The sequence below is a fragment of the Scyliorhinus canicula genome, chromosome 3 (assembly GCF_902713615.1).
Source record: "Scyliorhinus canicula chromosome 3, sScyCan1.1, whole genome shotgun sequence".
Lineage (NCBI taxonomy): Eukaryota > Metazoa > Chordata > Chondrichthyes > Carcharhiniformes > Scyliorhinidae > Scyliorhinus > Scyliorhinus canicula.
In genome coordinates this window covers 276,250,132-276,265,591 of record NC_052148.1, presented here as the reverse complement: position 1 = coordinate 276,265,591, position 15,460 = coordinate 276,250,132, and positions in this window count along the sequence as shown.

Here is a 15,460-nt window from a genome sequence, read left to right as displayed (position 1 = left end):
AATTACTAGGTTTATAATTCTCCACATTCACGCCCTGTAAAAAAATCAAGTCCGGCGGGGGTGATGGGTCTACAAATTGAGCCGGTCTGGCGGCCGAGTCTTCCTTTGGGATCGGCGGAGCACCGGGGTTGCAGCCTCTTCGGGTGGCTGAGTGGGGGCGGTCGGCGAGTGTACGATAGTGGACTCCGGGGTGATCCGGTCCGAGCTTCGTACCCGGCTGGTTCGACGGGCGACGGGGAGCGCTGGAAACCTGTAGGCGCGGGGGCGCGGAGCACGGGCAGTGAACCTGTAGGTGTGGGGGCGCAAGGCGCGGAGGGTTGGGTGGGGTGTAGCGTGGGGGGCACCTCGGCGGTAGTGGTGGTGGAGTTGGATCCTGCAGGCGCCAGGTCCCGGAGGGAAACAGTGTCCTGACGGCCATCAGGGTATTCGATGAAAGCGTATTGGGGTTGGAGTGGAGTAGGAGCACTCTCTCTATGAGTGGGTCAGTTTTGTGTGCCCGGACGTGCTTCCGGAGGAGAACCGGGCCCGGTGTCTTCCACCATGCTGGGAGCGAAAAACAAATAGCCGTTCGTGAGGGATCTGGTTGGTGGCTGTACATAGGAGGGACCTAATAGCGTGGAGCGCGTTGGGAAGGACCTCCTGCCAATGGGAGGTCGGGAGATTCCTGGACCGGAGGGTCAGTAGGACGGTTTTCCAGACCGTCGCGTTCTCCCTTTCCACCTGCCCGTTCCCCCTGGGGTTGTAGCTGGTAGTCCTGCTCAAGGCAATGCCCTTGTCGATCAGGTACTGACGCAGCTCGTCGCTCATGAAGGACGAACCCCTGTCGCTGTGTACGTAGCTGGGGAAACCGAACAGGGTGAAGACACTGTGCAGGGCTCTGATGACTGTGTGGGAGGTCAGATCGGGGCACGGGATGGCAAAGGGGAAGCGGGAGAACTCGTCGATGACGTTCAGAAAGTACACATTCCGATTGGTCGAGGGGAGTGGCCCTTTGAAATCGATGCTCAGGCGTTCAAAGGGCCTAGAAGCCTTTACCAGGTGGGCCCTGTCTGGTCTATAGAAGTGCGGTTTGCACTCCGCACAGATCGGGCAATCCCTGGTGATGGCTTTTACCTCCTCGGTGGAGAAAGGCAGATTTCTGGCTTTAATGTAGTGGGCGAGCCGGGTGACCCCCGGGTGGCAGAGGTCATTGTGGATAGCCTTTAAGCGGTCGTCTTGCGCGCTGGCGCACGTGCCGCGGGACAGGGTATCTGGGGGCTCGTTCAGCTTCCCCGGTCGATATATGATATCGTAACTATAGGTGGAGAGTTCGATCCTCCACGGCAGGATTTCATCATTTTTAATTTTGCCCCTTTGTGAGTTGTCAAACATGAAGGCAACCGAACTTTGGTCGGTGATGAGGGTGAACCTCCTACCGGCGAGGTAGTGCCTCCAGTGCCGTACGGCTTCCACAATGGCTTGTGCTTCCTTTTCGACTGAGGAGTGTCGAAGTTCCGAAGCGGAGAGGATTCGTGAGAAAAATGGGACTGGTCTCCCTGCCTGATTCAGTGTGGCTGCTAGAGCTACCTCTGAGGCATCGCTCTCTACCTGAAAGGGGACGGATTCATCCACCGCCCACATGGCCGCTTTGGCGATGTCCTCCTTGATGCAGGTGAAGGCCTGACGTGCCTCAGCTGATAGAGGAAAGAGTGTGGCCTTAAATAGTGGGTGGGCTTTGGCCGCATACTGAGGGACCCACTGGGCATAATATGAGAAGAATCCCAAGCACCTCTTGAGGGCCCTGGGACAATGGGGGAGGGGGAGTTGTAAGAGGGGGCGCATACGGTCCGGGTCGGGGCCCAGGACTCCGTTTCCCACGACATAGCCGAGGATGGCTAGCCTGGTCGTGCGGAAAACGCATTTCTCCTTGTTATAAGTGAGGTTAAGTTTCTGGGCAGTTTGGAGAAATCGATGGAGGTTAGCGTCGTGGTCCTGCTGGTCGTGGCCGCAGATGGTGACGTTATCCAAGTACGGAAACGTGGCCTGCAGCCCGTACTGGTCCACCATTCGGTCCATTGCTCGTTGGAACACCGAGACCCCATTCGTGACGCCAAAGGGAACCCGGAGGAAGTGGAAGAGGCGGCCATCGGCTTCGAACGCCGTGTAGTGGCGGTCCTCCAGGCGGATTGGGAGCTGGTGGTATGCAGACTTCAGATCCACCGTGGAGAAGACTTTATAATGGGCGATCTGATTAACCATGTCTGCAATCCTGGGGAGGGGATACGCGTCAAGGAGCGTAAACCGATTAATGGTTTGGCTATAGTCCACTACCATTCGGAATTTTTCCCCGGTCTTGACGACCACCACCTGAGCTCTCCAGGGGCTATTACTGGCCTCTATGACCCCCTCACGTAGGAGTCTATGGACCTCGGTTCTGATAAACACCCTGTCCTGTAGGCTGTACCGCCTGCTGCGAGTGGCTACGGGTTTGCAGTCCAGAGTGAGGTTAGCAAAGAGTGGAGGGGGGTCGATTTTTAGCGTCGCTAGACTGCAGATAGTGAGTTGGGGTAGGGGCCCGCCGAAGCTGAGTGTGAGGCTTTTGAGGTTGCACTGGAAGTCGAGTCCCAGTAAGAGTGGGGCGCAGAGTTCGGGGAGTACGTACAGCTGGAAGTTCGAGTAGCTGGCGCCCTGAATCGTTAGAGTCGCGACGGTGCGCCCTTGGAGGTGAACAGAGTGTGAGCCCGAAGTGAGGGAGATAGTTTGCCGTGCAGGAAAAATAGGGAGCGAACAGCGTCTTACCAGATCTGGGTGTACGAAGCTCCCGGAGTCGAAGAGCCACAGGGTCCTGTATCCGTTGATTTTAACGGTCATCATAGAGTTCCGGAGGTGTTTCGGACGCGACTGGTCCAACGTGACCGCGCTGAGTTGTGGGTAGTCGGCGGCTCGATCAGCTGTGCTGGAGTGGCGCCGTGATGACTGTCCGCTGAGGTCGTAGTCGTCGAGATGAGGTTCAGAGACTGGAGAAGATGGAGCCCAAGATGGCCGCCCCCGTGGATCGCACGTGGCTGGCCGCGTGGAGGAGGGTTGCCAAGATGGCGGCCCCCATGAGTCGCACGTGTCGGGTGGGAGCGGAGTTGGCATACAGGCAGCAGCAATACGGGGCCTGTGGGCCTGTGAGTTTGGGAAGCGAGTGCTCTGGACTGCAGGGGAGTTTGGAGTTTTCGACTTTGCCAGGCAGACCCGGGCATAGTGTCCTTTGCGACCGCAGCTGCTGCAGGTTGCGTTGCGGGCCGGGCAGTGCTGCCGTGGGTGATGGGGCTGGCCACAAAAATGGCCGCTGGGGCTGCGTAGTGGGTGGGTGGCCGCGCGGCGCAGGCCTGGGGCAGTCGCTGGTCGGGGGCCCAGGATGGGGTCGCTTGGTCCGCGGGGAACGAGGTGAGGCTGCGGAACGAGACCTCCATAGTTGTAGCTAACTCTACAGTGTCCTCCAAGTTCTGGGCCCCTTTCTCAAGCAACTGCTGGCGCACATAGTTGGACCTGAGCCCTGCCACGTATACATCCCGGACAGCGAGCTCCATATGTTGGGCGGCTGATACAGCTTGGTAATTACAGTCCCGAGCTAAAGCTTTTAAATCGCGCAGGAATTCGTCCAGCGACTCCGCGGGGCACTGGCGGCGGGTCGTAAAAATGTGGCGCGCGTAGACCTTGTTGATAGGCCTCACGTACATTCGATCTAGCATGGCCAGGGCCTCCGTATATGAGGTAGTACTGTTAAGTTGAGTAGAGATACGGTGGCTCACCCATGCATGCAGTAGGCTGAGTTTCTGATCCTCCGTAGTTTCTGAAGTGCTTGATTCAGCCAGGTAGGCCTTGAAACATCTGAGCCAGTGTAGAAAGATTTCTTTCGCCTCTGCAGCCTGCGGGTCGAGTTCTAGTCGGTCAGGTTTGAGGGCTGATTCCATAGTAGTTTTCTTCAAGGTTCCTAAGACTATTAAATTGATGAGACCATCAATTCACAAGACACGTGATTGGAAGTGAACAGTGGTTTTAATAGTCTTACAACTGAGCCTGCCTGCGACGAGATGAACTGGCAGCAGGCTCACGACTGCAGAGCTCGTATACTTCCGGTTAATGGGAGGAGCCATGGGCGGAGCCAAGGATGGAGCCCAGTACAAACTCCTCATCGCCCCCTATAGGCAGAACCACGCAACGGCTCGAATACAGAGCCCACAAGGACACAATACATATAATACAACACAGTGTGAATTACTAGGTTTATAATTCACCACACACAGCTTTGCAAATAGATGCAAATTCACAGGTTTAGATTTCACAAAATTCACAGCCATCTGCATTTAACACAGTTGCAAATTCTGTTCTGTCCTTTTTATTAAGGCTTTCCCAGTGCCACCTTTCCCAGTGCCACCTTTCCCAGTGCCACCTTTCCCAGTGCCACCTTTCCCAGTGCCACCTTTCCCAGTGCCACCTTTCCCAGTGCCACCTTTCCCAATGCCACCTTTCCCAGTGCCACCTTTCCCAATGCCACCTTTCCCAGTGCCACCTTTCCCAGTGCCACCTTTCCCAGTGCCACCTTTCCCAGTGCCACCTTTCCCAGTGCCACCTTTCCCAGTGCCACCTTTCCCAGTGCCACCTTTCCCAGTGCCACCTTTCCCAGTGCCACCTTTCCCAGTGCCACCTTTCCCAGTGCCACCTTTCCCAGTGGTTTTGCAGGTTCTTCCTGCAATAGCAACATTCTCATTCCTGTTCTCACGGCAGGAACATCTGTGAAAACGGAAAGTTTCCCCACTCTGACGGTAACTGGGTTATTTCCTCAACTATTGCTCATCTGGGAACACCTGACAAATCTTCTAAAGTTGCCTCCAGCCAAACAGAGAGTGTAAATTAATGATTCCTTCTCCAATCTCAGCTGCCTCATGGAGCTGAACTGCAAACTGCTCACACCCAGAAAACCTTTCTCACAATTGGCATTTTAGATTTCTTAAAAGTTATAATTTACTCGCACGCCATCATCAATCAATTTAACCTCTCCGTATTCTTGTATTATTCAAAGAACAAAGAACAGAGAAAAGTACAGCACAGGAACAGGCCCTTCGGCCCTCCAAGCCTGTGCCGACCATGCTGTCCGTCTAAACTAAAATCTTCTACACTTCCTGGGTCCGTATCTCTCTATTCCCATCATAAAAGAAAATTCATTGCGATAAAATAATTATTGATCAATAAATCAATGTGTTTTGACAATATTTATCAGCCAAATCGCCTGTTTTCTTTGGAATTTCTATGTAATGATATTTCTTGTGAAAATAATGCAACAAAATAATTTACCCTGGCTGGATTTACGTTGTCCTGATTACAAAATTCAGAAGCACCCCCATTTTTCTGAAATTTCACAGGGAGGAGGGCAGCTCCCTCCTGAGCACCTTAAATGCCCAATGAATGGCCCAGCAGGATGGCCCAGCAGGATGGCCCAGCAGGATGGCCCAGCAGGATGGCCGACACAGGATGGCCCAGCAGGATGGCCCAGCAGGATGGCCCAGCAGGATGGCCCAGCAGGATGCCGAATGAATGGCCCAGCAGGATGGCCGACACAGGATGGCCCAGCAGGATGGCCCAGCAGGATGGCCGACACAGGATGGCCCAGCAGGATGGCCGACACAGGACGGCCCAGCAGGATGGCCCAGCAGGATGGCCCAGCAGGATGGCCGACACAGGATGGCCCAGCAGGATGGCCCAGCAGGATGGCCCAGCAGGATGGCCCAGCAGGATGGCCCAGCAGGATGGCCCAGCAGGATGGCCGACACAGGATGGCCCAGCAGGATGGCCCAGCAGGATGGCCCAGCAGGATGGCCCAGCAGGATGGCCCAGCAGGATGGCCGACACAGGCTGGCCCAGCAGGATGGCCCAGCAGGATGGCCCAGCAGGATGGCCCAGCAGGATGGCCCAGCAGGATGGCCGACACAGGCTGGCCCAGCAGGATGGCCCAGCAGGATGGCCCAGCAGGATGGCCCAGCAGGATGGCCCAGCAGGATGGCCCAGCAGGATGGCCCAGCAGGATGGCCGACACAGGATGGCCGACACAGGACGGCCCAGCAGGATGGCCCAGCAGGATCGCCGACACAGGACGGCCCAGCAGGATGGCCCAGCAGGATGGCCGACACAGGCTGGTGTGGGGCAAATGGACTGGGGGGGGTCCCTTATTTCTGGGACTCCAAGGTACCCCACAATTGTCATCCGCCCCCCCGGAGTTTGCCCTCCTCTTTGTCTCTGTGACCTTTACCTCCATCTCGCTCCCTGAGAACCCCGATCCAGACTTGTTAGTGAGCTGGGACAGCCTGTGATCGAGGAGTGGCCACCATTCTCGCAGGCACTGTCCAAACGACAGACCTTTGACCATCCAATTGACCAGCAGCTTTTGAAGATGACATCGGGCGGTTAGCAGTGAGCTGTGCTTCTAGGATTAAATTGCTTTTGGGATGATAAACAGGCGGCCTCTCTGCCTCCAACCTTTTTGCCAAAAAGAACAAGTGTAATAAATGCGGAGAATGTTGCTGCCGGTCCCCAGCCTGTTGCCAGAGGCTTACAGCTCGAGAGGCACCATTCCCCCATCAGCCCTGTCTGCCCAGGCGCCTGTCCCACTCTGACCATCAGCCCTGTCTGCCCAGGCGCCTGTCCCACTCTGACCATCAGCCCTGTCTGCCCAGGCGCCTGTCCCACTCTGACCGTCAGCCCTGTCTGCCCAGGCGCCTGTCCCACTCTGACCATCAGCCCTGTCTGCCCAGGCGCCTGTCCCACTCTGACCGTCAGCCCTGTCTGCCCAGGCGCCTGTCCCACTCTGACCATCAGCCCTGTCTGCCCAGGCGCCTGTCCCACTCTGACCATCTGCCACTGGCAAGTTGGAAGGATTTTGCAGATTGAAACTCCACCTGTTGGCCCCGTTATGATCGTACCTTCCTTATTATCCACCCAACCTGCTCTTGAACCGCTGCAGTCCGTGTGGTGTAGGTACATCCACAGTGCTGTTAGGGAGGGAGTTCCAGTATATTGCCCCAGTGACAGGGAAGGAATAGAGATTATTTCCAAGTCAGGGCGGCGAATGACTTGGAGGGGAACCTCCAGGTGGTGGGGTTCCCAGGTATCTGCTGCTCTTGTCCTTTGAGACGGTAGTGGCCATGGGTTTGGAAGGTGCTGTCTAAGGAACCTTGGTGAGTTGCTTTACATACATAGAACATACAGTGCAGAAGGAGGCCATTCAGCCCATCAAGTCTGCACCGACCCACTTAAGCCCTCACTTCCACCCTATCCCCGTAACCCAATAACCCCTCCTAACCTTTTTTTTAACACTAAGGGCAATTTCTCATGGCCAATCCACCTAACCTGCACATCTTTGGGCTGTGGGAGGAAACCGGAGCACCCGGAGGAAACCCACGCAGACACGGGGAGGACGTGCAGACTCCGCACAGACGGGGAATCGAACCTGGGACCCTGACGCTGTGAATACACAGTGCTAGCCACTTGTGTTACCATGTTGCCCTGGAGTGCTTGAGTGCTTTTTGTAGACGGTACACACGGCTGCCACTGTTGGTCGGTGGGAGAGGCTGTGAATGTTGAAGGTGGTTTGCCAATCAAGCGGGTTGCTTTGTCCTGGATAGTGTTGAGCTTCTTGAGTGTTGTTGGAGCTGCGCTCATCCAGGCAAGTGGAGAGTATTCCATTACACTCCTGACTTGTGCCTTGTAGATGGTGAACAGACTTTGGGGGTGATGCGACCATCAATTCATGCGAAACAGAGAGTAGATGTAAACTGTGGCTTTAATCGGCTAGAACAGTGCCTGCCTGTGACTGCTCTGCAATGAGAGCCGCCTACAGGGCTCCTGCTCTTTATACCTCCCCTCAAGGGGCGGAGCCAGGGGCGGAGCCCACAAAGGCACCAACATGATACATTCTGTGTAATATCGTACAATGGTCCATAGGTGGAGCCCACATGAGCAACAGTGTGAAACAGTGTAACACAGTGGTGAATGGTTAGTACAATACGCTCAGGGGGGTCAGGAGGTGAGTTCCTCTCCGTAGGATTCCCAGCCTTTATTAATGTGGCTGGGTCCAGTTCAGTTTCTGATCAATGGTAACCCCCAGGATGTTGATTATGGGGGATTCAGCGATGGTAATGCCATTGAATGTCCTGGGGCGATGGTTATAATCCTCTCTTGTAGGAGATGGTCATTGCCTGGGGCTTGTGTGGCGCGAATGTAACTTGCCACTCGCCAGCCCAAGCCTGGATATTGTCCAGGTCTTGCTGCATGTAAGGGACCAGGTCAGTGAGGGAGAGTTAGCCTGGGTTAGATGGAGACTGAGTATATTTGGTTCAATGTGGAAATTCGGTCCTTCGGGGAATGGTTCCTGTAATAAATAACCTGTGCTGAGGGGGGGGGGGGGGGGGGGGGGGGACTAGGGGGGGGGGGGGTCCCTTATTTCTGGGACTCCAAGGTACCCCACAATTGTCATCCGCCCCCCCCGAGTTTGCCCTCCTCTTTGTCTCTGTGACCTTTACCTCCATCTCGCTCCCTGAGAACCCCGATCCAGACTTGTTTGGCTCCTTAGTGAGCTGGGACAGCCTGTGATCGAGGAGTGGCCACCATTCTCGCAGGCACTGTCCAAACGACAGACCTTTGACCATCCAATTGACCAGCAGCTTTTGAAGATGACATCGGGCGGTTAGCAGTTAGCTGTGCTTCTAGGATTAAATTGCTTTTGGGATGATAAACAGGCGGCCTCTCTGCCTCCAACCTTTTTGCCAAAAAGAACAAGTGTAATAAATGCGGAGAATGTTGCTGCCGGTCCCCAGCCTGTTGCCAGAGGCTTACAGCTCGAGAGGCACCATTCCCCCATCAGCCCTGTCTGCCCAGGCGCCTGTCCCAATCTGACCATCAGCCCTGTCTGCCCAGGCGCCTGCCCCACTCTGACTGAGGGGGGGGGGGGGGGGGGGAAGCTGCTTTTTCAGCCCCCAACATTTGATTTTCCCTTTGGTGGAGCAAGAGGAAGAGATTAATCAGTAACTGGTGTTATTAGAAACTGTGAAGTTTCCTCACTATTGTAATGTTTACTGGCAATGCCACAACCTTTTGGGAGGTTTCTACTTTATTGATTCATTAATTAACACATATTACAGATGACTTGGCAGCTGAGGTGCTGCGATTGCAGAATGTGGGTCTGGGTACCCGTGTGGCCCAGGACACACACAGAGACGTGGGGAGGCGGCTGGGGGAGAGGGATGGCGGGGTGGGGGGGGGACGGTGGCTGGGGGAGGGGGGGGGGTGGGGGTGGCGGGGTGGGGGGAGGCACCTGGGGGAGAGGGACGGCGGGGTGGGGTGGCGGGGGGGGGGGGTGGGGAGGCGATGGGGGGGTGGGGGTGGCGGGGGGGGGTGGGAAGGCTGCTGGGGAGGTGGGGTGGCGGGGGGGGTGGGGAGGCGATGGGGGGGTGGGGTGGCGGGGGGGGTGGGAAGGCTGCTGGGGGGGGGGGGTGGCGGGGGGGGGGGGGAGGCGAGGGGGGGGTAGGGAGGCGGGGGGGGGTGGGGAGGCGATGGGGGGGTGGGGTGGCGGGGGGGTGGGGAGGCGATGGGGGGGTGGGGTGGCGGGGGGGTGGGGAGGCGATGGGGGGGTGGGGTGGCGGGGGGGTGGGGAGGTGATGGGGGGGTGGGGTGGCGTGGGGAGGCGGTTGGGAGGGTGGGGTGGCGTGGGGAGGCGGTTGGGGGGGAGGGACGGCGGGGTGGGGGGAGGCGACTGGGGAGAGGGACGGGGGGTGAGGGGGGACGGCGGGGGTGGGGGGTTGGGGTGGCGGGGTAGGGGGAGGCACCTGGGGGAGAGGGGCGGGGGGGGTGGTGGTGGCGGCTGGGGGGGTGGCGGGGGGGCGTGGGAGAGGCGGTTGGGGGAGAGGGACGGCGGGTTGGGGTGGCGGGGTGGGGGGGGAGGCACCTGGGGGAGAGGGACGGCGGGGTGGGGTGGTGGGGGGGGGTGGGAGGCGGCTGGGAGGGTGGGGTGGCGTGGGGAGGCGGTTGGGGGAGAGGGACGGCGGGGTGGGGTGGTGGGGGGGGGTGGGGAGGCGGCTGGGGGGGTGGGGTGGTGGGGGGGGTGGGGGTGGCGGGGGGGGCGTGGGGAGGCGGTTGGGGGAGAGGGACGGCGGGTTGGGGTGGCGGGGTGGGGGGGAGGCACCTGGGGAGAGGGACGGCGGGGTGGGGTGGTGGGGGGGGGTGGGGAGGCGGCTGGGAGGGTGGGTGGCGGGGTGGGGGCGTGGGGAGGCGGTTGGGGGGGAGGGACGGCGGGGGGGGGGGGGGGGGGGGGGGGGGGGGGGGCAAAGTTACCCAGACACTTTATTCCAGGATGGCAATCACACTCTGGATAGGATCAGTGCTCAGACACACGGTGTTGCTCCAAGTGAAGCGGGTAAAGGGACCCAGGGAGTAGGAACCTTTTCCTTTGCAACTGTCCAACAGCTTTCAGGTTATTTCAGTTTGTTCAGACGACAGTGAGGCTGGATGAGCTAACTGACTGTGACACCGCCATTCAGGAAGCTATTCAAGCAGGGAGAGTAACTTGGAAGGACAACAGAGGGCAGTACAGTCAGAGGGATTGATACCACCCTCCGCAGTAAAGTGTGACGGCCCAGCCAGCCCTGCTGTCCACCCACTGCCTGGGTTTGGCACATCTGCTCAGGGCTGGAGCGGAATTTGCAGGGGGGGGGGAGAGACGGAGGGGGGGGGGGGAAGACGGGGTGGGGAGGCGGGGGAGGGACACGGGGGTAGTGAGACGGGGGGGGAGATGGGGTGGGGGAGCCGGGGTGGGGGGGAGGAGACGGGGAGGGAGGCGGGGGAAGACGGGGTGGGGGAGGCGGGAGGGGACACGGGGGTAGTGAGACGGGGGGGGAGATGGGGGATAGAGAGATGGGTGGAGATGGGGTGGGGGGAGACGGGGGGGGGGGGGGAGATGGGGGCGGGGGGGGGGGGGTGCCCGGGGGGGGGGGGAGATGGGGGCGGGGGGGGAGGACCCAGTCGCCATGGTCCATGTTGGTACCAACAACATGGACAGGACAAAGAAAGAGATTTTGCCGAGTCAGTGTGAGGAGCTGAGCACCAAAGTCAGAAGCCAAACCTCAAAGGTCATAATCTCTGAATTATTATCTGAGCCAAGTGAAAATTGGCAAAGGATAAATCAGATTAGGGCAGCTCAAAGACTCGGAAAGTGAGTTTCAGTTAATTGCCACTGGCACCAGTACCGGGGAAAGTGGCATCTGGACCAATGGGACAGTCTATACCGGGACTGTGCTGGGTCTGGTGTTCTGTGAGATGAGGGAAGGAGGGAAGGTTTTTAATTAAATAGTGGGGCGAGGGATCAAATTTGGGAAAATTGGTCTGTCCTTGGACTTTTTCTTACTCGTTGGAATGTATCGATTGTGTCCTAATAATGCTCGTAGTCTTCCAGTTGAAGTAAATGCTTTATTGAGTAAGTTTGTTCTCTCTCCAGAACTTAAACTAGATGTTACATGAACATGATTGATTAAGAAGTCTGCCTGTGCTGAGCTGTCTGTCTGTGTCTCTGTCTGTGTCTCTGTCTGTGTCTTGTCACTAGCTGCTGTTCTTGTGAAGAGCCTGATCCTGGCTTCCGTCTGTCTATTTATACATCTCTAGTGCTCCCTCTAGTGATTACTTAGTTGTCGTCTATTTACATTAACCCCTTGTGTACATGCAGATATGCAGATCACTACATCCCCCCTTTTTTCTTTTTACATATTTTCTATACTGTGTGAAAGAAAATTGTACAAAACAGGTAGATAAATGATGATATGTATATCTGTATAAGTTATGATGATATTGATAATTATACAAAGCCAATTAATATTTATGAGTCCAATCTTTATTTTAAAAAATTTATGAGCCCAAACTTTATAAATTTAGTCGGTTGAGTTTCTTTCTTCTGATGTTGAAATGGTGATGTGGATATTGTAATATCTTTGTGAACGTCGTCAGTGTTCTTGTGTTTAAGTAACCAACAAGTCATCATGAGATGTTCGAATGGTCGAATCACTTTGTTGTCTGACCTGGACTTTTTCCTGGGCTTGCGGTATCGATTCTGTATGTCATCTGCCTTGAAAGCTGGTGTGCTTGTTAATTGTGGAGCAAATATGAATTTGTGAGATTCATTGTCATGCCATGGTATGTTTGTACTCTTGTCATTTTTTTGAGCTGCGCTGTCACGTTGCCTTCATGTGCAGAGTTGTACCATGTTGTACAGGTCGTTGTTTCATTGTTGTTGCTTTTGTTGTTTCTGTTTTTGTCGTGCTTGTTGTTTCTGTTGTTGTCTTTGTTGTTCTTGTTGTTGTTTTTGTTTTGCTTCTTGTGGTTTTTGTTGTTCTTGTTGCACTCAATAACTGTTCCTTGTGGATAATTTGAGTCATTCTCAAAGTTATTGGTGTCAGTGTCCTTTGTGGTTTCTGATGTTTCATTGAGTGTTTCGACATGAGGATTGTGAGAATGATCTGGTGTTGCATTGATCTTGGGGACATCAGTCATTTGTGGTGGATTTACTTCATCTTTGATTCCTTGGTTCACCCCTTCTGGAGTCAACATTGTCAAGATTTCAGTTTCTTGCGGGTAGTTGAGAGTAGATGAGGTTTTAATTGATGTGGTCTCACTGGACTCATGAGTAGCCCTCCTCTGATTGTTGAGTGTTTCTGTACAGACGAGCTGAATCTGTCAGTCTCGCTGTGATCCTGCACATCCTGTATGTCGATTGTGATCACTGTGTCACTGTGTCACTGTGTCACTGTGTCACTGTGTCACTGTGTCACTGTGTCACTGTGTCACTATTCTTACATACAGTGGGTAGACTTACGTTGTCTTCTTGTTCATCAAATGAGCTGGGTAGACTTTCATAGTCTGCTTCTGGTTGCTCAGATAAGGTGGATTGACCTCCATAGTCTTCTTCATGCATGGTTGTTGCTCTGGAGTGTTTAATTGCTTCCATTTTGGAGTCTGTCAACAAGATCTCACTGGAGGCTTTCATCGTTCTCGGTCTGGAGTCGATCTGTGCTCTCTCAACGGAGTCGGTCAGTACTCTCTGTGTGACATTGTGTTCTTCTTGGGTATTTGACAGGTTGCTGTCATCCAATGTTTTAACGATCTGCCATGGCATCATGGTATTGGATTCATCTACCATGAGTAGAGTCGTGTTGAACTTTGAAACCATGTTGCTGATGCTGTGATGATCATATTCGAATAAGTCAGCCATGTCTGAGTAGTATTCTTTGACAAACAAATCATCTTCTGTGGTTTTGGATTTGTTAATGTGCTCTTCACTTTAGATGCTTCAAACTGCTTGTTCCAGGGTTATTTTCAACGGCTGGTTGAAGTTCAGGCAATTTTGTGTCTTTTGAGGTTACATTTTTGGATTTTGTACCTTCAAGAGTTTTATTTGTGATTTTACGGGCATTTCCCCTTTAAGTGGGCGTGGTCTGAGTCCTGTGACTCATGACGCTTGTGACATCATGTGTACTGATGGATTGCGCATGTGCAGATCGATCATCAGGCGTTGTGCACTTTTTCTTCAACTGCGCATGTGTGGCTTACACATGCGCAGTTTGGTCTTCGAACTGTGAGCGATGTTTTTCCAACTGCGAATGCGCAGATCGATCTTTGAATGATGTGCGATTTGTTTTCAACTGCGCAAGCGGCAAACCTCGCTGCCTGGGCATCCTGGTGGGCTCGGACTGCATGGAAATGGATATATTGATCTGCCTGGGCATATAGGGCCCTATGAATGTGCGGAGAGCTCTGTGAGATCCAGGTCAGGTCCCCTCTCGGTGCCTGGAAGGAGCCTGTCGCGTAAACGTTCAGGGCGACCATCACCTTGATGGTCACCGTGGTGCCAGGTTTGCCATCATCTGGCAGATGTGCCGCACTGTCTGCCTGCTCAGCTGGAATCTCCGACAGCATGTCTGGCCCGGCACGTCCACAAATGACAGGTGCTGCTGATACACACAAGGCCTCTTGCGGAGCCTCCTTGGCACCTCCTTCTGCTTGGCCTGTTGGGTGGCCGGCTCTCCATCCTGTACGGCTGCCACCTGTTCCTCTGCTGCCCGCTCCACTGCTGCCCACTCCACTGCCCATTCCGCTGCTGCCCACTCCTCTGCTGCCCGCTCCGCTGCTGCACACTCCATTGCTGCCCGCTCCGCTGCTGCCCGCTCTGCTGCTGCCACTCCGCTGCTGCCCACTCTGCTGCCCGCTCCGCTGCTGCCCACTCTGCTGCCCGCTCCGCTGCTGCCCACTCCGCAGCTGCACACTCCATTGCTGCCCACTCTGCTGCCCGCTCAGCTGCTGCCTGCTCCGCTGCCTCCTGCCCCTCTACTGCCCGCTCTGCTGCTGCCCACTCTGCTGCCCACTCCGCTGCTGCACACTCCATTGCTGCCCACTCTGCTGCCCGCTCCGCTGCTGCCTGCTCCGCTGCCTCCTGCCCCTCTACTGCCCACTCCTCTGCTGCTGTCCACTCTGCTGTGCCCACTCTGCTGCTGCCCACTCTGCTGCCTGCTCCGCTGCCTCCTGCCCCTCTGCTGCCCACTCCGCTGCTGCCCACTCCTCTGCTGCTGCCCACTCAGCTGCTGCCCACTCCTCTGCTGCTGCCCACTCAGCTGCTGCCCACTCCTCTGCTGTTGCCCACTCAGCTGCTGCCCATTTTGCTGCTGCCCACTCCACTACCCGCTCTGCTGCTGCCCACTCTGCTGCCTCCTGCCCCTCTGCTGCCCGCTCCGCTGCTGCCCGCTCCGCTGCTGCCCACTCTGCTGTCCGCTCCGCTGCTGCCCACTCTGCTGCCCACTCCGCTGCTGCCCACTCTGCTGTCCGCTCCGCTGCTGCCCACTCTGCTGCCCACTCCGCTGCTGCCCACTCTGCTGCCCGCTCCGCTGCTGCCCGCTCTGCTGCCCACTCCGCTGCTGCCCACTCTGCTGTCCGCTCCGCTGCTGCCCACTCTGCTGCCCACTCCGCTGCTGCCCACTCTGCTGTCCACTCCGCTGCTGCCCGCTCCGCTGCCCGCTCCGCTGCTGCCCACTCTGCTGCCCGCTCCGCTGCTGCCAAATCTGCTGTCCGCTCCGCTGCTGCCCACTCTGCTGCCCACTCTGCTGCCCACTCCGCTGCTGCCCACTCTGCTGCCCACTCCGCTGCTGCCCACTCTGCTGCTGCCCACTCTGCTGCCCACTCTGCTGCTGCCCACTCTGCTGCCCACTCCGCTGCTGCAGCTTTGTCCTCCTCGAGCAGCTCCAGCTCGTACGGCCGTCGGGCATCCCCCAGGGCTGCAGCGACCAGCAGGAAGGCCCATTGCTGGCTGTATTCCAATATCCATTATCTGCAGGGGGTGAAAGGCCGACATGTTAGCATGGTGCGTACCCCCGTGCCCAACCAGGTGCACTGGGCTACATGACCCCAA